This window comes from Typopeltis vanoorti, chromosome 19, assembly GCF_054136105.1.
Source record: "Typopeltis vanoorti isolate ZY-2024b chromosome 19, IOZ_Tvanoo_1.0, whole genome shotgun sequence".
Classification (NCBI taxonomy): domain Eukaryota; kingdom Metazoa; phylum Arthropoda; class Arachnida; order Uropygi; family Thelyphonidae; genus Typopeltis; species Typopeltis vanoorti.
In genome coordinates this window covers 67143532-67170251 of record NC_143567.1, presented here as the reverse complement: position 1 = coordinate 67170251, position 26720 = coordinate 67143532, and the positions used below count along the sequence as shown (strand labels likewise).

Below are 26720 nucleotides of genomic sequence, written 5' to 3'. Positions count from 1 at the left end.
TTATTCTTCAAAGGATGCATGCACGTGATTAAACTGAAAAAAAATAATAATAAAGTAACCCATATAAATCATAATATCTTATTATCTGATCTGTGATGTGCTTTCTCTTTTGAGACTAAATGGATTCTTGGAAGTAAAAAACGATTTAGAATTCATTATAAGCGATTCTAGACATTTGGATATACAACTGCTAGAAGATCAGTCACAGATGATACTCACCTGGAAAAGGGCCAAAATTGTTGCTTTTCCATCACCGTCTGACGAAGAATGAATTACTTGACAAGATGGAGTATATCAACCTTTAAAAAGAGGACACGATTTTTTATAACTAAATTCCCGAAAAAGATGGATTGAGTTAGGTAATCTCATTTTAATGTAATTTTAACTCTTCAACGTATTAATTAAGGGCGTACGAATTACTAGTGATATAAGAAATAGAATTACACACTTCAGTTAGCGTAATTTTTATTCCACCGATTTTGTTTATTTACAACATGGACTTGAATCTTAAAGATTAATGATAGTAGATAAATAGATAGATGGAATATGATAGTATAATTTCGGTACAGTAGAGGTCAAAAAGATGCCATTATTGGCTTTCAGGATTAAGAAATAAGTAAGCCTTTCGGTAAACTTGGAAACTTCATTACTAGCACTTATAAAAATGGAATAACTTCAAGTGAATGAGCATTTTTGCATCATTTTCACATTTATGATAATGCTTTTATACCACTGAGAATTTTCACGTGTATTTAAAACGTGTTCTTTACACTTATTAGTAACAGCATCTAAAATGTGTGGGCAAAACAGCAAACGAAAGTACTCTTTTTTTTTTTTGAAGACGGGAAACGGAAGAGGAAGAAGAAGGTCATGAGAATGTGAAAATAAAGTCAGAAAAATCTTGTTGTGGTTGCCAGTGATTTATGTATGCTTATTTGTATTGAACTGATTATGAATTATTTGTTGTTCTGTGCAGTTATGTGAGTTATATTAACTTGCGAACCTCTGGAGGTCAGTATTTTTTCGATGAAGCCGTTAGACTGGAAAAATCTGGGTTCGAATTCTGTCTGGAAGGCAAAGAACCATATCGGAATTTTTTTTTCAAGATGAAAGTGAGTTAATCGGTCTCATAACCAAGCGGCAGGGTTTTTGTCTCCTGGAACTCTGGTTTTTCAATCCTCAAACCGGTCAAGAAAATACAAACAATTTACACCCAACCTAGACTGAATATTTAGACATAAGATTATCAACCTTATCCTACAATTATGATTACGAAAGCAAAACATACTTGGCAGGTCGTAAGCCTGCTGATTGTAAATGCAAATTTCAGAAGATTGTAAATGAAATTTGTATAACCAGAAAATGATTTTTGGTCTAGAATGATTGCATCTGCATCTTTGGCTTTCAATATTATGTTTCCTTAAATTAAAAACTGATATTGACTCTTATCCTGTTTTTAAGATTGGCAACATTTTCAGTTTGCCAAAGGTGGCTAATTACCTTATGAATACACATCTCATTTTCCAAAGATGTGTTTACATAGTGACTAGATAGATAGATAGATATATAAAAATACTTTATACTTTCCTTATCTATTAAAGATATTAATGAACTAGTTTTCATTGGAAAATTACACAAAGGTAAGGGATTAGTCACTTATATACTAAAATCTTTGTTCAAGTAGTTTCATCTTTGTCACAATTTAAGAGACCTTAAATAAGTTGTATTTTCCTTTATTTGTTCTGTTACATTTTCTGCTTACTGAAGTATTTAGTACAGAAAAGATTTCTAGCTTTATTTATTGCTAGTATATTTCAAGAAATAATTTTAATTTTGGTTTGTTAATGTACTGTAAAGATAAGCGTATACACTGCTTGGAAAGAAGTGAACGGACACCATAGTTGAGGAACAAACACCCATGGAACCCACCTTAATAAGATCTAGGACTCCTATTGTTGCAATGACTGCAGCAATCCCATTCTTTCTACAAGCGTACGATAGCAATCAATGGGAATTTTGGACCATTCTTCCTGTAGGCATATAATGACATCCTGGACTACTGTGGCACGGAAGTCCCTTGATCTCATCTGACACTCCACTTCATCTCACAGATGTTCAGGAGGATTGAGATCAATGCTCTGTGGAAACTAGTCAAGTGTGGTGATATTCATGTCGACAAACCATGCGGTTACAGCAGCTGTCTTATGTCACGGTGCAATGCCGTGCTGAAAGAGACAATGGTCATTTCCGTAGAAAGACCACAAAGTAGAAAGCAATGGATTGTCCAGAATGCTCAAATACCTCTCGAAGTTCAATGTTCGTAGCACCACGAACAGAGGTCCGAAGCCAAACCAGGAAAAACCATCATGCAATCGCACCACCACCGCCTGCGAATTTCATAGTTGGGGTTACGCATTCTAGTAAGAGACATTCACCGGACATCCGCCACACCCGTCCCACTGCTCGGTAGAGGGCGTAGCGTGGTTCGTCGCTCCATCACATAGCTTTCCAGGCTTACACGTTTCTTATTCCAGTCGATCCCCGGAACTCCGCAATCAATGTGTGTTGTCGGCCGACGAATGGTGTTTTTACATATTATCCTTCGTAGCACCCTACGGTAACTTTCGGTGAATGTGTTGGGGTGTCCACTGCGGGCAGTACCTGCAGTGGATTCCCTGCACTTCCATCTATGGTATGGTATCGCGGATTGTTTTCCTGGAACGACCCTATTTGCCGAATTGATAAGCCTGCAACAGGGCATCCTATCACAACTCCTCTTTCAAACTCAGTCAGTTCCCTTCTCGCAGCCATTTCATCCGGACACAGTTGCACTGACTTGGGAGCATCATATTCCTCCAATTTATATCGCTACAAACACGTGACTCGTTACATGGCACGATGCACCTTGCCCATGTGGTTGTCCGTTCACTTTCTTCCTAGTAGTGTATGCTAGGTTTGTAAACCTTTCGATTGAATATTTTTATAACTTTTCGAAGGAATCTGGATATGCTAAGAATTAGATAAGCCATTGAGCTTCTAGATATCATGCCTGTTGTCTACAACAAGTTCAAAAAAGATAACGGTGTTTTCATCTTCCACATATTAGAATCTGTAACACATTATTTCCATTTGTACACCATAAATTCGGGGAAGAGAAAGAGAGAGAGAGAGAGAGAGAGAGAGAGAGAGAGAGAGAGAGAGATGTGATATTATTTTTTGACCAGCTGGGGGCAACAAATCTTGGCGAAGCACTAGGTTTTCCAACTAGTGTTTCCTGTGTCAGACTGTTCCAGAGAAAATTTCACTGGATCTGTTGCTACACCGTCTATGTGTGTCGACCAGTCAGATGAACACTATGAACAATATAAACAATATTCGTATTATATTCAAGGTTTTTGGACAGTATTAAAAGGTATAAAATGCTTCTCAATAAACATAAATATTTATGTGGTATTTATACTGCTCTCAGAATTTTTTGAGAGCATATTTACAAGGATTGAAAAGAAAGAATGGATAGCTTTGTTGTGTTTGAGGAACGTCACCACAATGCCCCTGTGCACATTATCTTGATAACTGTGCCTGTGGGAAATAAAAAACCCAGTCATGGAGAAGAACAGGTGGTGCACAGGCTTTAATAGTGAGCGTTGTTACTTTTTCTTAAACAGTTTTACAACAGCGTCCTAAACACTCCTGATTAAAGTCCGAGTTAGGAAAAAAACAGAATGCTCGCCAATAAACATGTAGGAAGCAGCCTTTCCTTATAGGACAGTCGCACTGTGAATGTCAGAAATTTGCGAAGTTTAAGATAGGCACGTTACTTGGCTTTGACTTGCACCGAGCCTAATACACCAAGAGAAGATCCTTAAGGCCAACAAGCTACGTGGAATTGCTTGCATTTTTAACTTAATAAGATTTTTGAAAGGAAATGAAATGAAGATGCATGCTTCATATGAGTGATTTTTCAGAGAAATGGAGAGAAACTATTTTCTGTTACTAGGGCTTCTTGTCGGTAGGAAATATTTAAAGTTCTGTTATTTCCTGGAACAACAATTTTCTTTTTTGTTTTTACTTCTCACTTTGCTGTCTTATCGCTACCTATTTGATCAAAAGTATCCGGACATCCCATTTATAGTAATGGGGAAAAAGTAAGCACACGGCCTTGCAGTCTTCCTAGACAAACATTAATAAAATGGCCTGAAATTAAAGGCTCGGTGACTTTCGATGGCACTGTGATAGGATGCCACCTTTGAAACAGCACATTTCGGTAATTTTCTGCCTACTGTGAAGTAGAAACGTCTAAGAGCAACAAAAGAACAATACAACCTGGTAGCGATCATAAAATTCAGAGCGGGACCACCGATTGCCGAAACGCGTGGTGAAAAAAAAAATCACCTATCCTCGGTTGAAATTCTCGCTACCGAATTCTGATATGCTTCTGCAAACAACGCCAGTACCACACTATTCATCCGGAGCTGAAGAACTTGAAGTTTTCATGACCAAGCGTTGGGTTGAGTGGTGTAAAACTGCCAATGGTAGCAGTGGAAAGGAATTCTCTAGAGTGGTGAATCACGCTTCATCAACCTCACCATATAGCAGTCTGACGAATGAGTATGGGTTGGTGGATGCCAGGAGTACTCTACCGGCCCGAGTGTGTTGTGTCAGCTGTGAATTTTTGTGGAGGATACATCATAGTCTGTGGCTGTGTTTCATCGTTCTGACTGGGCGCCGTCGTTCTGGTTCTGGCTTAACGCTGCGACCTATAATGACATTTTAGACAATTTTGTGCTTCCAACTTCATGGTAACAGTTCGGTGAAGGTCGTTTCCTGTATCAGCATGACAATGCTCCCCCACCACCACCACCACTACAAAGTGGAGTCTATGCAGGAATGATTTGGCCTGCACAGGAGCTCTGATCCCATTCCCTAAGAAAATCTATGGGATAAATTGGAATGCCGATTGTGAGCAGGCTGAATCTCCCAACACGACTGTCCGACCTCACTAATGTTCTCCTGGAAGAATAGAGTAAAAATTTGAAAATTTAGTGAAAAGAGCTTTCCCAGGAGATTGAAGGCTGTAATAGCAGCAGATGGCTGGCCAACGTGATATAAATGTCTTTCATGTTAGAGTGAGAGTTGGATGAGCAGGGGTTCGGATATGTTTGATCAGACGGTGTACGTGTAACGCAATGTTTGCTCAAATCCCCTGCTGCAATTTTCCAAGATTGACTGTAGTTTTATTTATTATAATACTACGGTTCGCAGTATAGCTTGCAAAAACAGGTCTTCAACTGAGAGAGGCAGAAGATTAAACTGAAATGGATAATCTATCCACATCAATGGAATCACAGTCCCTTAATGCTCGACCTTGAAAATTAAATCTGTGTAAGCATTTCCATGCTTAAAGCGAGGAAAGGTAGATACCAAATTTATTCACCATAGCTCCTGCCGTTGGGTTCTTGAACAAACATCCCTACAAAAAAAAATAAATAAATAATAATAATAATAAAATAAAATAAAATAAATAAAAAATCTAAGGTATATATAACTGAACAAAAACATAATTAAAAATAATAAATACTATTTTTGTTGTTTCGGAAACAAATCAGTCTCCTGTGTATAGCTTATAGCTTACAGATGGCTTTTTTCTGTAGGGAAAAAATGGGCCTCGCGTTTGCTCATTCCAAATGAGGAAACGTGAGGCCTCAGACCCTGTTATGAAATTCATCTACCATCAATCGACATTTCATCAGCATCAATGCTTACCCTGGGATCAAAATCATGGAAGCGCTATCCACTCGGATAAAAACGAAATAAATATAAAAATAATAATAAATTCTTTATTGTTTTGCAATTTCATTCAAACATATATATAAATAGTTATTTTGTTTTCTTTTTCACTTACTATCTCTGTTTTTTTTTATTCGTTGCTGGTCTGTTGCCTTGGACAAAAGTTACTGAAATTCTATTATCCTAATCGTTTTATTATAATTTTATGCAAACTTTCGAATGTTTTCTGTCCAACAAAGTTTTACCTGTATGTTTGCATTTGCGCATTATGTTTCCTTTATATATATAATATATATATATAGAAGTAGATCGATTCATGGCCTAAGGGTCGACAAACTCTTATTTTTAATTAAAGGCAGACGTAATTTTTCTGAGGGAACCAGACATTTTCCACTGTAGCTGTGGCTCAAATGTGTTTAACATGAAATAAACCAGAACTGATTGTCAACAATATAAAAAAAGCATTTAAAGTAGGGTGTACCAGTATATCATTGCAGGCCTCTAAAATTCTTCTGTGTGTCATCGGGACTGTATCCAATTCGCCTCGACTAGTTCATCTCATGCAAATAATATGTATTGTCATTCATATAATACTTCATATACTCCACTGAATTCTGAATTCGAGCTAGCAATCAGTAGCTGCGAGTAAGTACACACTCATTAAAACATGATCAGTAGGCCCGCATCATATAGAGAATCTGTAGGAAGTGAATTCAAAATAAACAGCAACACACAGATTGTTCCCCAAACACTGGACATGATCTTTCTGTTTTTCCCTTTCTTTTTAATTTTAATATATTTTTGTTATTGAAATTTCTTATTTTTTTGTTTGAAATTTACATTTACTTTTCTGAATTTCTTTCTCAAGAGCCAATCCAAAAGAGAGTATCACTCTAAGATACAAAGCCAAACGGCTATTTTTTTTTCTGGCGAAGTTAATTAAATTAAGGGGGAATAAAAATCCCTTATTATTTTACAGCCAGTATGCGAAACTCTGAGATCGAAAACTACGATATAAGAGTTTCATGCCGAAGAACTATCGGCGAATCCAAGCGTAAGTGAACAGCTGGTAGTACAACACCAGGTGTTAACTCGAAGGCAACTCGAAGCAAAGGTGGAGCAAGCTCCCTCACTATCCTTGATATTTTCTCATAATGTAAAACACAGCTCCTAGGAGATGTAATACTGCCTTGTATTATGAGGAGAGGTCACTACCCAGACCGGTTTCAACCTTTTTTTGAGGTCTCATAAGTGAGTAGGTAGACCTGGATGATATCAAAGTTCGTATAGTGAAAGTATGTAAGTTCTTTTCACTTAAACTTTGATATCATCCAGGTCTACCTACTCACTTATGAGACCTCAAAAAAAGGTTGAAACCGGTCTGGGTAGTGACCTCTCCTCATAATGTAAGGCAGTATTACATCTCCTAGGAGCTGTGTTTTACATTATGAGAAAATATCAAGGATAGTGAGGGAGCTTGCTCCATCTTTGTTTCGAGTTGCCTTCGAGTTAACACCTGGTGTTGTACTACCAGCTGTTCATTTACGCTTGGATTCGCTGATAGTTCTTCGGCATGAAGCTCTTATATCGTAGTTTTCGATTCACAGTTTCGCATACTGGCTGAAAAATAATAAGGGATTTTATCCCCCCCCCTTAATTTAGAGTATCACTATTTTGGATACTATTAGAGTAGACTACAAGATATCTACCATAGGTAAGGACAAAGATTTCGTCACTTCTTGTCGAACTTTGGTCATATAAATAAATATTTTTCTTATCATTTAAATTATTAGTGACTACTAAGCAATAAGTTGAGATAAAAAATATAATACTTCTACATTTTATATAACAGCGTAACTTTGTCTCTTAAGTAGTAGGACAATGAGGATCCCACTCAAATTCATTCGCTGATAACGATTTTACTTTGAATCTTCAGCTGCTTACTGCTAACTTTTGGTCTCATTTTGGAAGTAAAACGAGTAAAAATACGAAGTTTTTAGCAGAGATTTGTGCAGCGTACTTTTTACGTGTAACTGGCTTGTTCTTGTGCGATGAGCTATACATTGCGCCACAAAGGCACTTTAATAGGGGAGTAGGAGTAAAAAGTTGTCGTTGCCGCAACTTTTCAGGTGTTCCCAAATCACAGATTAGGAGTAATGTTCCCGGAGAGCGAAAAATTACAGATTGCGTTAATATAGAAAATACGTCAAGCAGGCGAAAGTTATGGTGAAGACGATTGAAGCACATAATAAGTGGCACAATTGCCATTCTGAAACCATCAAAATAAACACTCATGAATCAATAAATGCTGCACAAAAAAATTTGTAGTATAGTAAAACAAACCTTCCATTCTTGACTAAATTTGAAATTGGCATATACATTTTAGTAGGTAACCTGTTGTCATTTCAGTGGATACTGCAGCCACAGAGGGTTTTCTTTCCAAAAATGAAAAAGAGTAGAACAGACAGAGAATACGCGTAGTTAATACAGATAATAAAACTAACTTCCAAGTTTTGTTTCTTCGGCAGTAATGTCAATCATCAAATAAATAAAGAGAATAGAATACGTTCCCCTGCCGTGGATCGAACCCTGGCTTCGTGCAAGTTATCCTAACCACTAGACCACAGAGTAGTTGATTTAGAAGTCCTTTAAAGCTAAAATAATATTGTGACATTTAAATGCCTTGTAACAATTTTACAGAATTGATGCTAACACCTTTAAATTTCTATCCACGGCTGAAACATTTAATAACAAAATTCTGTGATACAACTGTTATAAAATATGGCACTTATTTACTTAAATCTCTATCATTCTGTTAACTATTGACGCAGTCAGTTATTGGCCTTATTTTGTATTACCGACTTCTTTGAAATGAAATATGATTTGGGAACGCCAGGTTTTCGATAAAGCTAAATGTGCAATTACCTAAACGCTGCCGTATTGCAGTGTTAATCTCTTTCTCTCTAAAGTAGTTTTAACTGATTGTCAGGTATTACATCATTCTTCTATGACTTCACAAAACACACATACACACACACACACACACAATAAATATTTAATTGATAAAGCATTCTTGAGCAGTGTCCGAACCTTGAATTAGAAAATTTTCTAAGAGAAAAATAAAGATCAGGTTGGCCTGGTACTCGAATTGTAGAGAACATAATGGAAGTAGTGAGCGCTTGGAGGAAGAGAGAATAAAGAAATAAATGGTTAATTTGAAAAAGCTTTTCGCGTTTCCTTCTACCCGTGATCTTACGCTTAAACACCTAGCAGAAAACAAACAAAAAAAAACCTGTCTTTCTCCTCTTGTTCCCCATCTGTTCTAACTCCTCCTCCATTCTTGAATCCTTTCTGTCTCTCTTCAAACATTCCAAACTAACATCTGCTTCTTTATTTCTCTATTTACCTAGTCTCATTACCTCTTCTAATTCACCCAGTCAACATTACGTCCTGGATTCGAATGCTGTCAAGCAATAACAATAACCATTAAAATGGGTAAAATGCCTATGTATATATATATATATAGAGAGAGAGAGAGAGAGAATTCTGCTGTTAACTTTACCGCTATGAGTGCGCTCGTTTATACACCCTCCCCCAGGGTGTTCATATATGTATATATGGATGAGATCCAGGGGTAATCCGCCTAGAGATAATTTGGTAATTGACTGTAATTACATTATTTACTTAAAGAATTTTTGAGCACCGAGAAATATTTTTTTTTAATTATGTTGCGCAAATAATCCCAAAAATTTCTTAATGTTTTTTTTTTTTTCACACACCATCTTTCACTTTACCAATCAGAAGTCCTTCAACATTGTCCTTGAAAATACTCTCCAGGAGAAGGGGGCAGCATTAACTGAGACATCTCTGCGTGACTGTAATTGACTACTGCCATTGCATGTGTTTCTCTCGATTTGATGTGGGTGCTTTTATGAAACTCAGCGCTTCCCACTTCCCAGTAGGCAACACAAGGAAACCATAAAATGCAACTGTTTCCGGGCGAATCGCCCCATAATGATATTCTGGAGATGAGCTATTGCTAAATTACTAGCTTATTTAATAATTCAGTTGAATGAACTAACAGATAAATCAGAAAATCTGCTCTAGAGACTAAGCATGAAACTTTTCAAGCGACTTCAGGCGTCCAGTAAGTAGGTTATTGGCTCACACCGGAGACGATGAAACGCATCTAAAATGCTATTTATTAATTACATGTCGATGTTTGTTAATTAATAATTGGTATTTTTAATTATATAGTGTGATGTACGGATATTGAACGTTATCGTAGCTTCGTATGTCGCATACGTATTATTATGAATATGATAAAAGGAGATAAAAAAAGAATATAAATAAATAGAATAAAGATGAACATCTAAAAAACTAAAAAAAAATATTTTTATAATCTTCAAGCCTCAAATACGTTCAGCAGTAGTCTCATGGCGCGAAATGAATTCATCATCCCACCTTAACCCAATCACAAACATCTCAGCCTAGGGTGGGATTCGAGCTTGCAGCCTTTTGGTTCGTAGGATGGATACGCTAACTACAAAGTCAACTAAGAAGCAATATCATTCTGATATATGAATTTTTATATTATTTAAACATATCCTTGTCCTTGTGAAACAAATCCGGTTTTACCAGAATATCACTATCAAAAAAAATTATTTATTTATTATACTAGTTTCTCACGCTTTATTGCGCACTTCATCAGGAATAGTTTTCTCATTTTAAAAATATATATTACTAAATGATTCTTCTTAACACATAAATTAACGTTAATGGAATCGTGGCTAAAATGATAGTTCTTTGTCGAGAAGTGACACACGTATTTTATTGTTGATCTATGTTGAATAATGCCAATCAACCAAGTTCCTTGAATTTCAGGTCTTTTGTGTAGGCCGACCAAAGTTGCTTTAGGATAAAACCTTGATTTTTTTCATTGCACTATGTTTGACATCGCGTCATTTCCTCATCTGGCCCAACTCCAAAGAAACTAAATAGTTTTAATAATTTCCTGAAAAGTTTAAGCAATAAAAGTCATTTTATAGAAATCAATGAAAATACAATACCATTCCTATAATTAGTGATGAAATAAATTAAGCTTCTCGGTATAAGGAAAAAAAGGATGGATGTGCTGCTAGCTATTTGCATTCTACTTCTCACTATCGTCCTGTCCAGAAGAGACGTGGACCATATCTAGTGATAGCAACAACGAGGACAAGAAATTGATTTTCTCAGAGAAGTTTAAAAAAATAGCTACCATCTACAAAGCATTAATATCATCCTACAAAATAATAAATTATAAATGTGCTTCCCTTTACTGAGCATGAAAAACACCACTGATAAAGCAGCGGATGTGTTGAAATCAGTACAACCTCAAAGTTGCATGCACACCTATACAAAAAATAATAATATTTACAATGCTTAGGTCATTCAACAACCTCATCCGATTTTAAGTTAGGTATATTATCAAATTTTCTATGCATATATGTGTCATATGTTGCGTCTGACAAACGATATTCTAATGTAAGAAAATAAGAACATTGAGGAGGGGGGGAGTATCACACAAATGAGGCTTGCTTAACATTCTACAAATGGCAAACAACCAACAGATAGTTTGGGAAGTAATAATTATGTATATTGAATTTAATAGCTGTATTCGTACGTTTAAAGAAACCTCTGAAATGGTGCGATCTCCACCTCACTGCAGTAAAAATCGAGGTGTTATCGTACGCCAACTTCGGTCTTCCTAAATAAAAGGTCTAAAATCCAAATGAGTGTTACGCATCCCAAATCAACACTGAAACTGTTGTGTGATATCTTACCATGATATAAACTATCATTTTATCAACGATTCCCTTAAAGATAGTTTATATTTTAGCTATAATCCTGATGAAGTATACCAAAGACCGTAACAAACTAGTAGAATAAATACATTTTATTTCTATTGTTATATTGTGGTTATAACAGATCTGTTTCACATGGCTAACAAAATAACAGAATCTTGATTTCTTTATTTTCAAGTTTTGATCAATATTTTTATGTAGAGACAACTGGAAATACAGCACATCGTAAGCAGCTTGAGATAAAATAATAATAATAATAAATAGAAAAAATAATAATCCAGCTTCATTCACTAACTATGAAACTCGCCTTCTGTGCCAATCGTAGTCGTGCCTTTTGGTTACTTGCAGAAGTGTTAGTCGGAATTTCTGTCCCTCTCTGCTCTCCCATCACTCTATCATCCAGATATTGCGACTTCATCTAAAAATAAAGCTGACCCTAGTGCCATCATTCTTTTCTTCCGACTCTTTTATGGATCACCAAGGCCAATCTTTATCTGAAATATTGCATCACGTTCACGTTCTTATTGTAATCTTCCATCTGAAAGACATTAAGAAGAATCTTGAACTGTCTGGATATCAAAAAGGCTTCAGCTCCTGATGGTATTCCGTCACCGAACTGAACACTTGTTCATTATTATCTCTTCACTATATTATACTCAGCTAGCATTTGCCCAAATGCTAGCTGAGTATAATATATACACAGCCCATTCTAGAAAAAGGTGATAAATGTCTACGACTGTTGCTCTCATTTCGGTGTTGATTAAAATAATGGGAGAAGATCATCGATAGTCAATTTCTTCAGCATCTAGAGAACTACTAACTAATTAGTGACCATCAGATGGATTCTACAAGTCACGATCCACAGTAGATCTTTGCCTACATCACCCACCTTTGGATACGGAGCATGTTAAGGTTTGGGAGAAAGCTAAATTGTTGCACTTGAAATTTCCAAATCATCTGATAGGGTTTTGAGGACTTCTCAGCAAATTCTCATCTTGTGGCGTGCTTTCCACTGTTTGTAACTGCATCTCTGAGATCATTCACTGCGTTTAGTGGTGAAGGGCTTCATGGTACTGTTATTTCATCAACTGTCTTCCTCGTACACATTAATGACCTTCTCTCACAGACCTCTAACCAGTCCACAGTTTTACTGATGACAGCACTTTTCATTCTTTCAATTCATATGATAAACCCTTCAGTGTTCAAGCTTCAAGATTATTTACAATCATTAAACTCTGATCTATACCATTCTTCAACGAGGTAATCTAGTGACCTTCAGTGCTTCTAAAACACATTTTTTCTCGCAAAAAAAACACCTCAGTTCTTTTCTCTCCCCTTATCTTTGATAATGCTGAGCTTAATAGTTCATACCAGGTTAATCTTCTTTGACTGATATTTATCACTGGCCTTTCCTAGCACTAACACTTCACTTCGATAGCATTATCGGCTTCCAAAACACTTGGCATCCTTTTCTGCTCGATTGTTACTTTCATGTATCCAGTTATTAACTGTATAAAACCAAAATCCTCCCTAGCTTAGAATTACTGCTCTCTCGTCATATATTTGCAGGGTGGTGCGCCTAGTTCTCTAAAACTCCTTACTTCAGAAGAGGGCATTAAGACTTATCCATATATATATATATATATATATATATATATATATATATATATATATATATATATATATATATATATATATATATATATATATATATATATATATATATATCATCAGTGGTTTAAATAGGCGCTTAAGAGCTCACAAAATTCCAAGTATCCTTGGATTTCGTAATCATAAATCTAGGACAAGGTGGTTAGCCCTGTCTATAAGTATTCTTTTGTCTATCAATTTCGTGTGATCTTCTGGCCGGTTTTCCTGGTTGCAAGACAAATCTTCCTGGAGGAAAAAACCTTTCCACCTTCGTTTGAGACGAGCTAACTCACCTTCAGTTGAAAATTCCTGATAAAAGTTCTTTGCATCCTAGACGAGATTTGAAACGAAAAAAATTTCTAACGGCAGGGTTTCGTCTATACCTACTGAGAAGTATTTGCATTTAATTTCGTACAGAAATCTGCAAGAAACTTACTTGAATATTTAAGGAGCAGTGCTAGTGGAAGCCAGAGAAGCTAGTAAGCATGCCTTGGAAAACGTTACTCTGCTGTGAGATGTGCTATAAATGGTCAGATGTGAGTGTAACCACGGATTTGAGAAGAAGCGAGTGTATCTGAATATCGAGCGTGGTGTACTGTTCCGAGTAAGTCAGCTGTTACACTTTGTAACAGCTGACTCCTATCCAATAAAAATCAATCTTCGTTGTTTATTTCCGTAATCTGATGAAAGACGGCCCGTCGTTTGTTCATAGACAACGGGCCATCCGCTAGCAAATCTGATGAGTTGTAGAAACTCATTATATCCGTCTGGGATACCTTTGGAGTGTGTTCAGAACTCCGTGTTCTAGTTTTACCAGCATACATTATCTACAGCAGAGATTCTCAACCTATGGTACGCGTACCACTGGTGGTACGTGAGCCACTGCCTTACTGTTACATCTAATATCTTGAATTAAATATAGTGGTACGCCACTGGAAAAGGTTGAGAACCCCTGATCTACAGTATTATATGGTTGTCTTATGTATAAAGGTTATTACATATATTCTGAATAGTATCAAAACTTTATAAGGAATTAACTATGAGCAATAGAAGAATGCTATAGTAGATGATTTTAATGAAATCTGGCATTTTATGATCTGTGCTACCAGTGAAGTTATTTTAGATTCGAAAATAAAATACACACGTTTTAGTTTTTAAACGATACAAAATTACATGCTATATAATATTATACTAATATTTAAGATGTGTAGCGTGAAAATGAAAATCGATATCTTAGGAAAAGCTATTTATCGCATAGTCCAGTTTATTGATTATAATAATAAAAATCTTCTTAGCAATCATAGCTTGCTATATTACTAAGCCATTAGATGGCATCGTCGTAAATCCATCAGTTTGGTTAATCGACCAGATCTGTAGTGCTTCTATGCCTATAGCACGAAAGCTTGAGTGCTCAAGTCAAGAGGTCCGTGCATGAGAGAAAACAAAAACTAGATTAGTGTATACATGAAAAAGTTTTATGATTCTGTTCGTTGTGTTATCAGTGCTATTAATTTGCTAATCATTAGGTACATTTTTCAGTATGCATTAACTGCATCGCTGTGTTTCTTTCTGCATGTATGTTTGCATGTAGATACACAGACCACCAATGAATTGATTTTGATAAAATTTTCGAACCATTTCAATTTTAGTTTCAATAAACTTCGTCGAGAAGAAATAATTTGCGAACATCATATCGATTGTATACTTATGATTGTTGTTATTATTATTGTGCTTTTGTCAGTATTTAAAATAATGATATACGAGGATGTGCTGAAAAGTTGTGATAATCAGCTTGACAATAATTGACAAGACATGTCTTCATATATATCCTAAAAGAAAAGGAACAAACATACATACATACGAGGGGGGAGTGAAAAGTTCAGATAAACACCTAGAATAAAAATGATATTAAAGCAATTGATATAACCACAAGAAAGAACAAGTCTTAAAACCCTTTAACCCCTCATGTTTCATTAAATTGTAATAATTTGTCCTTTTTTGTTTCAACATTCTCATGATAAAAAGGAAATCAATTCCCAGCGAGTTACATGTTTGGCCTCTATAGCATTGTTTCCAGAATGTGTAAAAATAAATAAATTATATGGAAATAAATAAAAAAATACATAAAAAATCTAACAACAGCAGATATGCACGTGTGAAAAAGCACTAACATTTATTAAAAGTTTTGAATAGCTCTTCGTATGTTGTTCACAGAAAGATCTCCAAAACAGCGACAACAAAAATCAAAGCCTTGGTTTTGTGTTCTTTCACCAGGATCGCACAAGTAGTGCAAACTAATTTCAGTATATAAAAATAATATTACTTAATTGCTGATAAAAAAAAATAACAAGCTGTATAAACGACTGTAGAGAGAAAGAAAATGAAGACAAGTTATCATCATAAATGAAGAAGATTAAACAGAATGTAGGCGACATAATAAACTTCGAGGAATCTTTTCTTTTTATTTCAGAGGAATGTAAAAATAATACTTTATTTTATTTTTTGCATTGGTAATCTACAGATCATGGAAATGAAGCAATCTCATAATGAAAGCCCAGTATGTTTTGTGAACGATGTGAAATCGTTGATGAAACTGCGATGAGTCAGCTGGCAAGCGACGATTTGGCATTCGGAACTGATTCATCGTCAAAGCATTTATTTTCCCTACGTAGGTTCCAATTCACAATGTCCCCTTCGAAAGAATGAAGACCTCCTGTAATTGGAATGCTATTAGTCGTATAAAAGAGGTAGATTTGTAAGGACTTATCAACAAATGTGGTCCATCAGGTGTCATATGGATATGGGGATGTTTTTTTTATTATTATTCTAGAATTTAAAAACGCAGTTAGCGTTATACATGATAAACTTATCTCAAATTTATCAAGCCTCGTCCGTGATTGTAAATAATACTTGTAAAGTGTACAAATATCAGTCTTAAAAACATCGACGCATTTAATCTCCCTTTGGAAAAAATAAAAAGTGTTCGGATACAGTGTATTAGCGAGGCACTTTTATTAGAATTTTTAATTTGAAGATGTTAGCCGATCTCATACCGAAGTAGAGTTTTTTTTATCCGAAAAAAAAACAGAGAATATATACACAATACATCGGCCTTATTATCAAGAGCCTTTGAGCTGAGTGAAAACATGTATATGAAAGCATTTTCATGACTGCAGCTAATGTGGACATAAATTTATTTCTAGCATTCTAATAATTATATTACACAAACATGTGTTAAGAATTTCGTACAAAATAAATTGCAATACGTTTTTCGCAAAAGTTACAAATTTCCTAAGGAAATTTGTAACCAATGAATTAATGTAGTTAAGGAATTAATGTATAGTGCTTACAGATAACTATGCAGAGAGTCATTTCAGTATAGAATATGTCCATCCCCAACTGCGATACACCTCTCACAACATCGTACCATGCTTAGTACCAGGTGAGATCTGGGGAGCATGCTGGCTACGCTATTCGATTAACATCCTCTGTCTCCAGAAGTATCTCCACTGCTCCTGAACGATGTGATGTGGCATTGTCATCCATAAAAATGAATTCTTTACAGCATCACAGAACCATCGAACATGACGTTGAAGAACTTCGTTGCAATATCGTTCACCAGCCATAGTTCCTTTTTCCAGCACTTGAAGCTCGGTGTGTCCATTAAGCATAATGCCTCCCCACACCATGACCCCAGCACCGCCATATCTATTCCTTTCAAGAACATTCTCGCGGTGGTAAGCTGTTCCACTTTCACGCCAGATCAAGTGTCATCTTGAATTGGATGAAAGACAAAAACGACTCTCATCTGTAAAGAGAACGTTATCCCATTGGCGTCTTGTCCAATTTTTATGGATATAACACCAGTGAAAACGTTCATTGCGAAGAGTGGATATAGGCCTCCTTGTTTCAATCGTCTTGCCCCAGTTTGTCGAGATATCCACCTACCTGTGTTTGAATGTAGCTGATTTATAAGCTGACCTGCCGTCGATTACGTTTTGCTGTTATAACCAAAGAATCTGTCTTCTTGCTCAATAATAGAGCGAGGGTGACCTCTTAGCAAATGTCTGGAACACATTCCATTGGCTTGAAAAGCTGCCCAGAGTTTGGATACAAGGCTATGTAAGAGTCCATACTCTGGCAATATCAGTAATTCTGCAGCCTTCTTTGAGCTTTCCAATAATTCTTACCCGCATCTAGATGATATCTTTGAGATATTACAAGACATCCGAGTTTGCAGCTTTATTCCTTCTCGAAAAGAGCTTCCTTCAAACACTTAGCGCAGCCTATTGTCTTTTATTCTGTTGAGTACTACCACGTGATCTCTTTGCATGAGATTCAAAATTTTGAATGTGTATCTGCTTTCTACTCGAAATCGTCACTTATACAAATTTCTACAAGCTGATTCGCCTGAATTTGACGTACTCTTCCGAAATAGTATTCGTCCTTAGGTTTTGGACACCAGCGTACCTCCTTCCTCTGTCAAAATAGCCACAGAAGATAACAGAAACGTTTTGCAAAAAAGAATAGCTTTCAGGCAAAACGTATACTCTCAACTAACAGGTTATGGGTACAAATGGTTGGCCAAGTGGTTAACGTACCCTCTCTCTCTCTCTCCAACCAACAGGCTGCGGGCTCGAATCCCGCGTGGGCATGGATGTTTGTGATTATTTTTAGGTGGGAGATAAATTTCGTCGCCTGGTGTGAGATCACTCCCACCTGCTTATTGAAGACCTGAAGTGACTTGAAAAAGTTCCATATTTGGTCTCTGGAGTAGGACTTACGGATTATCTAGTCTTTCGCTCACACAAGGTAATAATATATTATAGACTAACAACCTCCCATAGATTTCAGCATTACTATTCTATGAAAGCAGATTGCAACGGATCATTCACGCCAAAATACTCGTTTCCAGCAGTCTCTGGAGTGATATATATACTGTATATATATGATGTGTGTGTGTATATACACACACACATCATAGCATCATGCACATTCGCGTTAGAGTGCAAATAGAAATTTTGTAATGATGTTGACGACATGATACATTTCTGCCTCACTATAGTTGATGACATAATTACACGTAAGATAGCAACCGCATGAACTATGCAATTTACCCAGTTATTATTATATGCTGAAGTAACTGTAACACAAATAAAATAATAAAAAAAGCATAGTTTGCTGTATTATATTTCTGAGGGAAAAGACTGGAATGCCCAGAGGAAAACTGTTTGCTAAACTACAAACGACCGACTAACTCAGTGCTGGAGATTAAAAAAAGAAAAATCAGCCTAGGATGAGCCATATACTGACTAGATATTAACTGGATCTTACTAGATATGCTGGTCCAATTAACGTATCGCGAAATTCTTCGTTCCCACCTGGAATAAGTTATATTGTGTTTACTCACGCTATTTCCTGTATATTCCTTTTTGATACCTTGCATTGTAATGAAGAGGTTTTCTAGAGTTTAGAGTCAATCAGAATAAATTTCTCTGAGTAGACATCAGTTTCAAATTTTCGCTGCCCCTGTCTTCAAAAAAAAAAAAAAAAAGAGAGAGAGAGAAAAGAAAAATGCTTATTTGATCTCGCAGAATGTTCAAGCCTTTCTCTCATTGCGAAATTTCTCAAGATGGAAGTTACATGATTAGTGCTTCATACTTTTTTTTGTAAAATATTGGATAATTTCCTTGAAAAGCACCACAAACTCTGATTAAACCCGCCTTAGGAATTAAAATATTTTTAGATTTCTACTTTTAAAATTATTTGACGTAAATTATCAGAACAAAATGAAGTGGTATTGTACCGGCTTTCAGGCTGTGAAATTATTTAAAGCCTTTCTCGAAAGAAATACTTAATGCTCCTATTTTAAATTCTTGGCACATTTCTTATTTGTGGATTAATTCTCCGAGAAGTGTGCCCAAACTGTTCGAAGTAATATGACTCATATCACAATTTGCTTTCATTGAAATCTTTAGCTTCTTTTTGAGTTTATGCTAAAGCTCAAAATAATTTTAAAGTATTAATACATCAAGAAACTAATCTTAAGAAGGATAAAAGCTGTAAAATTGTATCATATTCAAATCTCAGTTCTGCTTTTTGGTCTCTTGCCAAAACAATTGGACATAACTTTTGTCCAAACCCGCTTTCATTTTTTTACATTCAGATGATTCTATTTTGTCCTTCATAAAAAAAGACACATTTTTCTAAAACTTTCTTATCTTCCATATTTTGCATTGATGATCTTGATAAAAATCCTCAACCCTTGCATTACTGTTTAACGACAAGATCACTCTGGACGAGTTCGACTTGAAAAATCTCCATCGGCGTAGTCAATCAGCAGATTTAAGAAATAAAATGATCTCGCCTCCAAAAAGTTTGGCAAACGTTTGAATCCGAAATAATAAATAATTTGGAGTATAATCTTAATGAAGAGGGCGTTCAAATCGCAAAGTGGAAATCAATGCAATTAATATATTATAGAATGGAAAAAAATATTAATCACTATATGCAAGAGAGATAAAAAAAAGTTAAGAAGAAAAGAAAGTCAGAGTGCTTGTTGCAGAAAGATAGTATTACAGCCTGAATCTGATAATTTAAAAAACAAAAATGGATGATGTGAAGCAATCAATGTAAACACGTTTGTTTAGGTTAATGAAACATTTATCGTGCTGAATTTTAAACAACAAAAAATAATAATTGTTACATGGTCGTAGTCGCCGATGGCAAATGCGAATTTACGTTATTTTAAGAGGAGTTATTTTATATACACTTTAAAATAAAGCACACCGAAACAGAATTTAATTTTGCTACTTTTATATGCAAAACAATGGCCGCGCATTAATTTCACTTGGGAATCCGGGCATTTCCATTATGGCACTCTTCAGTTAAAGATCAAACCCTCTCGTTATGGATCGTGACAGGAAACGATAGTCGAAGACACAAAGGAGGAACAACTAAGTGGTTTTTCTCGCCGCATAAAAATAGGCGGCTAGAGATAAGACCAGAGCGTGACAAATTTAGTCTGCATTCCACAAGTTTAGAATGGAATTATCTAAAGTTATTTTAGTGCTACTCCAGTAGACAAAAAAAAAAGAAGAAAATAGTAAACTTAAAACATCTAAATCAGAAATGTCAGTCGAACCAGTATTTTCAGAAATGAAGTCTCACTAAGATAATCAAGAAAAAGAGATAAAAAATGCAGCAGCGAACAATGTTAAAGCGTAAAACTGGAACGCAGAAAAAGTGAGGACAACTAAAAGACGTTTTAGTAGTGATAGAAAAATTCAAATATGGATTAACTTATTTAAGTGTGTTGGAAATGCCATGACTGAAAATGTAATAATAGAACATCGCTCACCTTTGTCACAGGAGAAAATAAAAAGTGATGGTTTGTACAGAAGTCAATAGTGAAAAAAAAAAGCACTTACTATTGACAACTTCGGTATTTCTCTGGTTCTAAAATTTTCTTAGAATTTCTTGAAGAAATATAAGAGAATTCAAATATTGTACAGGGTCTGACTGAACTGTTGCAAGAGTTTCCTCCGTATTTTGTTAAATAAACTTAGCAACTCTTGTTTTATTAGTCTTGTTCCACAGATGTTTGGAAATAATATCATGTTAATGGGGAAAGGATAACTTTATGCGGATAAAAATCTTCGAAAGGGCAAATGATGATTGTGATATTAAATATTATCCATGTGATATCGATTCCTATGATTTGATATGTAAAGTGGAATGCGAATGAATTTATTTGCGAATCCATACCCTGATGAGCGGTAATGAACAGATCTATAGAAAAGGCACAAGGCGGGAACGGAACGTCTATGAGAGAGAGATTGAAATGGATCTGTGAGAGAGGGATCATAAAAATAAAATTAAATTTTTGATCATATTATAACTCTTATTTTTCGAATATACAAGAACAATAATACATCTTCCACCAGGTACCTCTTTATTTAGTAATTGAAAATTTGTTGTCTATATTGTTTTTTCATATATCTGATCCACACACAGAAGGTCACAATATCTAGTGCATATTTGTGCTGTATGTGGGCAAGAGGAATAGAAGAGAGCAGGAGTCTGTTCATATTTTGCTTGAACAATTGAGGGTCGTAATCTTTGGGGAAGGCAGAATGAGGAAGAAGACTGTTCCAAAGGACAGAAGTAAGGGGAAATTAAAGAGGAGGTAGTGAAGTTGGTTCGGTGAGTTTCAAGATGGACTGTAAAGAGTGGAGGAACAATATTGGCCAATTCAGCAGAGCATTGTCGATGAAAGCATCTATAGAAAAGGCACAAGGCGGAAACGGAACGTCTATGAGAGAGAGATTGAAATGGGTCTGTGAGAGAGTGATCATTAATTAGCTGGACTGCGCTCTCCTGGATAGAATCGAGCATCGAGCAATCTTAGAGAGGTTTTGGTGCACCACTCCAAATATGGGAGCAATACCTCATGGCTGGGCGGATTTGAACTTTGTATAGAGTTAGCAGCTCTGAATGTGTGAAGTTTTTTCTTGTGCGAAAAAACACACCTTGTTTTTTGGCGGCTGCAGAAGCCATAGTTGAAATATGATTGTGCCAGGAAAGATCAAAGGTGTAAGTCAATCCAAGAAGAGAAATCTGATCACCTTTGGATATTTCAGTATTACTGAAGGTAAGGGAGAAGGATGCAAACTGTTTCTTGCGAGAGATCAGATGGAACTGAGTTTTGATGGCATTGAAGTTTACACGGTTGTCATTGCACCCCTGGGATATAGATAGGAGATTTTAGTTCAGGTCCCTGGTCGTGTAGATCTTTAAGATTCTAATACTTGAGCACTATAAGGTTTGTCGAATGAACAGGAAGAATGGAGGGTAACGTCAGAAAAGCTATGATTGGAATTTGTGAGAGATCATTTATATACATGAGGAAGAGAGTGGATGAAAGAACAGAATCCTGGAGTACATCTGCATTTGTAGGAAAATCTGAGAGAGTAAACCGTCCACCATGACATGTAATAAGCGACCAGTGAGAAAGTTGGCGATCCAGTTGCAGAGTGAGGAAGGGAAACCATAGGATGGCAGAGTGTTAAGTAGGTCCGTGCCAAACCCGATCAAATACCTTTGAAATGTCGAGGGCAACTACATGAGTTTCTCCAAAATTCTCCATAGCTTGAGTCCACAGTTGGGGGATTGAAGGCAAGAAGACAAACTGTAGATCGCGAGTGGCGGAATCCATACTGCTGGTCAGTGATTAGTTGGCATGATTCTAGGTGGTTCGAGAATTAGTTGTTAATGATCTTCTTCATAATTGTAGAGCGAACAGAAGTGAGAGCAATTGGACGGTAGTTCGTTGGTTGCCTTTTATCAGCTTTTTTGGGATTAGCTGGATGTGGGCCTGCTTCCATATTGTAGGATAGATGCCAGTTGAATAGGATAGATTGAAGAGGCGACACAGGATAGATGTTAGCTCTGGGACACAATTTTTAACACGATAGGTGGGATAATACCATCAGGACCAAATGCTTTGATGTGATCAAGTTCTTGAGGTCTCTTCAGATATTTATTTTTTGTCGTAAGAGGAATAATCACTGAGGTCCTCTGAGTTGGTATCCTTGTAGTGTCAAAGGACACGAAACTATGAACTAGTGGATGAAGATTGTTCTGTGGCAAAAGAGATTTGTATGAGGTTGTGGTCCGAGTTTCCAAGAGGAGAACTGACAACCACAGTATACTTAGAAGGGAAGTTTGTTAGGAAGAGGACTGGAAAATTGGAGGTGGTTGTCTGGTATGAAGACTGATGATCTGTGATAGGTCATTGTTGATGGCGAACACCTCAGCCCTGCCTGCTTGAATGGTGAAACTGGAGAAGGGGAGCCAATATGAGTTGTGGATGTTGAAGTCCCCAAGATGGATGACCTTACTATTGGGGTATTTAGACTGTAGAAAGTCAAGTTGTAGAGAGAGGTAGTTGAAGAGGCCAGAGTGGTTGACGGAGTTTGGAGAACGATAAAGGGAGCATATGAAAATAGCAGATTGATATAGTAAATAAATTTTGAGCAAAAGAAGATCAAGAAGTGGGGATTCAAGGATTTGCAGTGGGATATCGGTTCTGACGAATACACAAGTACCATCCTTGTAGCGGAAAGGGCTGTGTAATGTTGATGGCGAACACCTCAGCCCTGCCTGCTTGAGGGCTGAGGTGTTCGGGGAGGTTGGGGGGGAGTTGAGTTGGGTTTCTGAAAGGAATAGTGCTGGTTTAGATGATTGTAAGTGGTAGTGCACATCTTTTATATTGCTGTTTAGGCTACGGATATTGGTGAAGTGAATGTGGAAACTTTTTTGTAAGAAGGTTGCTTAATATTGTCTAAATTGTCATTTCTCCTAATAATATATTCACTTTGCTTTTTTTTTGAAAATGTTATATACTGCTGTTTAATAAGAATAAAATAAAAATGTTTAAATAAAAATATTTTTTAATTTAAAAGTAATATATACATACATATATACAGTATATACTCGTGTTGGTCTTTGTGGTGGATGAGGAAATCAATCCTGTCTACTTTGCTGGTTGTGTATGGAAACAACATCGTTGTAAAATGTTACGAAAGGAGCTTAGATGTTTTTTACTGCTTGCTAACGAATTACAAATTTAATTTCATTTTATAATATGACAAAACCAGAGAATAAATCCCAGATTTAACTATCTCACAGCTGGATTGTATCTTTCACCAAATACCTCATTTTTATGTAATGACTGGGAATGGTCACCGATATTGTTGCTTTATATTTGTGAAAATTATTATTGCCCTGAACAAAGTTACTTCTCTTTTTAAGAATGTTATAGATACCACTGGGTAATAAAATCGTTTCCAATGAAAATGAAAATTCACAGACTGACAAGATTTGAGCTTAATCTCTTTCCTAGAAAAGTTAAGGCCATAACCAAACCACTCAGCTTAAGAAACATCTTATGACCGTATTAAGAAATGAATAGCAGATAACACACTTCAAACACATATTAATTTAATTAATTGTTCCTGTATATTTATTCATTTGTTACAAGGAAGTAGCCAGGAAGAGAATAAAAGAGATCGATAAATGTCATATAGTATTTGTTTACTATTCACGTCTCCGTCATAGCTAAATGAACTGTAAGACACACTGCTAGAGTGCAAAGAGAAACAATGATTACTTGTAATTAGATACAAAGATAAGTAATTCCATGCAAGAAGAAGAAAAAAAACTATGAAGAGTTAATCGTGATTACTTCCGAAAACTTGGGGATAGGATGCAATCTGATAGATTAAGATTCCGTTGGTGTCGTAGAGTGTCACGTTATAAGAAAGAAGCAATCGAATTTAAATCTATTCGAGTGTATTATGTTGGTTTGATTCCGAGTAACTTAGTGTCACTGGCATTGGAAGCAAGGCCAAACTCATGGAGAACTTGATTTCCTGGATTCTAATCTGGGAAGAACAGCACGGCTGTTAATATCCTTGTCACAAGGAATAAATATGTAGAAACAAATAATTAAATAAATGATTTACATGTGCTAATCATTATTCACTTGTTAATAATGTCTACAACATAGGTTCCTTAACTCAACTTACACGATATAACGGTTTTTAGAAGATGATGAGTTAGCTATTCTCCTAAGCAGGTGAATGAATTTCTCCTTCCGAAGTTCCACATCTGACAAACAGAAAAACTGGCTGGAGATACGCAGGAACTAAATCCATCCACGGTATATAAATGTGTTACAGGTTTGCAACCTTTCGTGGATGGAATTAACATAAAAAAGGAAATGTCGGGCAGAATATTTATCTTTAGGTCTGTTGCTTCGGATCCTGAACAACAACAATTTCAAGGGAGGGAAGGAGTCCATAATGTGTTCATAGCAGACACTCTATGCTGTTTGGTTGTGAAATGAAATTCGTGTTAAACTTAGGCATCTTTCACTAGAGGTGCCTTGATATTTCGTTGTGAAGTTTATAAGGAATTATAAATTTCATTTTATATCAGAATATACGAGAAAACCAGACAATAAATATCCCATATTATTACAGCATATAACCAGAACTTTCAACTAAATGGAATTTTCAGTTTTAGGTGTGTGTATATATGTTTATTTTATTAAATGTAATTCGCCGAAGGTGACTATCATCTCAGGTTGCTCGTTTTGTGCTTTTTTTTTCTTATTTTTTATTTATAGTAAAAAATCGCCGATGGTAGCGCTATCATCTGTCAATTTAGTAGATGATCAGGAACATTCTGTGGTAGTAACGTTGTGAAATGTTGCGTCTGTTTATTTATTTTTATCCGTATGTCGTTCAGTAAATTAACAAGTTAAAGAGAAGTTGTGTTGATATTAATGTAGTAAGTCCACAAGTGTTGAAAAAAAATGGTCAGAATTAGAATGGGTTGATGTGAGTTCAATGTTAATTCCTATGCGATTTATGTTAACGATTCAAAATGAATTGTTTTGTGTTTTTATTCTGAGAGAAGTTAAGTTGTTTAATTACTGTTCAACAACAAGCCTAAATTAAAGCTACTAAAGATATATATACTTTTTTTTTATTTGCAGTGGAATGAAAACGATTCATATAATGATGATTTAATTTTGAAATTATTCGTGTGAATTTAGCGAATGTTATCAAATGCGGAACTTGATTGCAGCAAAAATAATAATGAGAATAAAACTACAATACTGTATAGTAGTAACTGTACATTACTGGTAAGTATTAGTACTGTATATTGTGCAGCGACAGTTATATTAGCTATTCTAATGTACTACTTCTAATACTGTAATAAATTGATACGTAATTATGTAAAAAAATTACATAATTACGTATAACAACCAGTTGCTTATTAACCGTATTTGATTTTATTTTACATTTGCTCCTCTTTGAGTGAACTAATAAATTAGTTTAAAGAAGTTCCATATTAGTAATTGCAAAAAACTAAAATGGTAATCAAACGTCCAACTGTTGAGTTTTATTTTAAGTATGACCATGGCGTTATAATGCCGAAATATCACTTGCCATTCTGGATAATTTTGTGTGCTTCGATTAATGCTTATTTTAGTTTTCACTGTTACCAGTATACTGAAATGACTGTCTTCGTGTCAATTGTGCGTCGAGATGAGGTAATCAGCTGGTCAATGATTTGCTACCTAGCTCTGGAGCTTCCGAAGGATTAAGAACTGACCAGATCGTCTACTTCGACACAGGTATCGGTAATTTCGTTTTCTCGTTAGAAATTAGCTTGTATTTGCATATTTCGATAAATACGAAATATTTTTTTCAGGAGAATACATCTGCGAACTATCGGAGGTCAGTAAAATATCAACGTCCTGTGGTAATTAACTCACACTGTTACACTAGCGCTTAACCCCCCCCCCCCCACCACAAACAAAATTAAGGTAAAGGTGTTTAATTAATTAAAACTGGCAGATAT

The 26720-nt window shown here is 35.8% G+C and overlaps 1 long non-coding RNA gene across 1 annotated transcript in view; it reads left to right on the top strand.

Annotated features, from left to right (window-relative positions):
- LOC150096208 (uncharacterized) overlaps nucleotides 1-26057 on the top strand; it is a 51237-nt gene extending 25180 nt beyond the window's left edge. The window contains exon 3 of the long non-coding RNA XR_016549977.1: nucleotides 25849-26057. This is a non-coding gene — a long non-coding RNA (uncharacterized LOC150096208). The remainder of the gene's footprint in view (nucleotides 1-25848) is intronic.
- The last annotated feature ends 663 nt before the right edge of the window (nucleotides 26058-26720 follow it).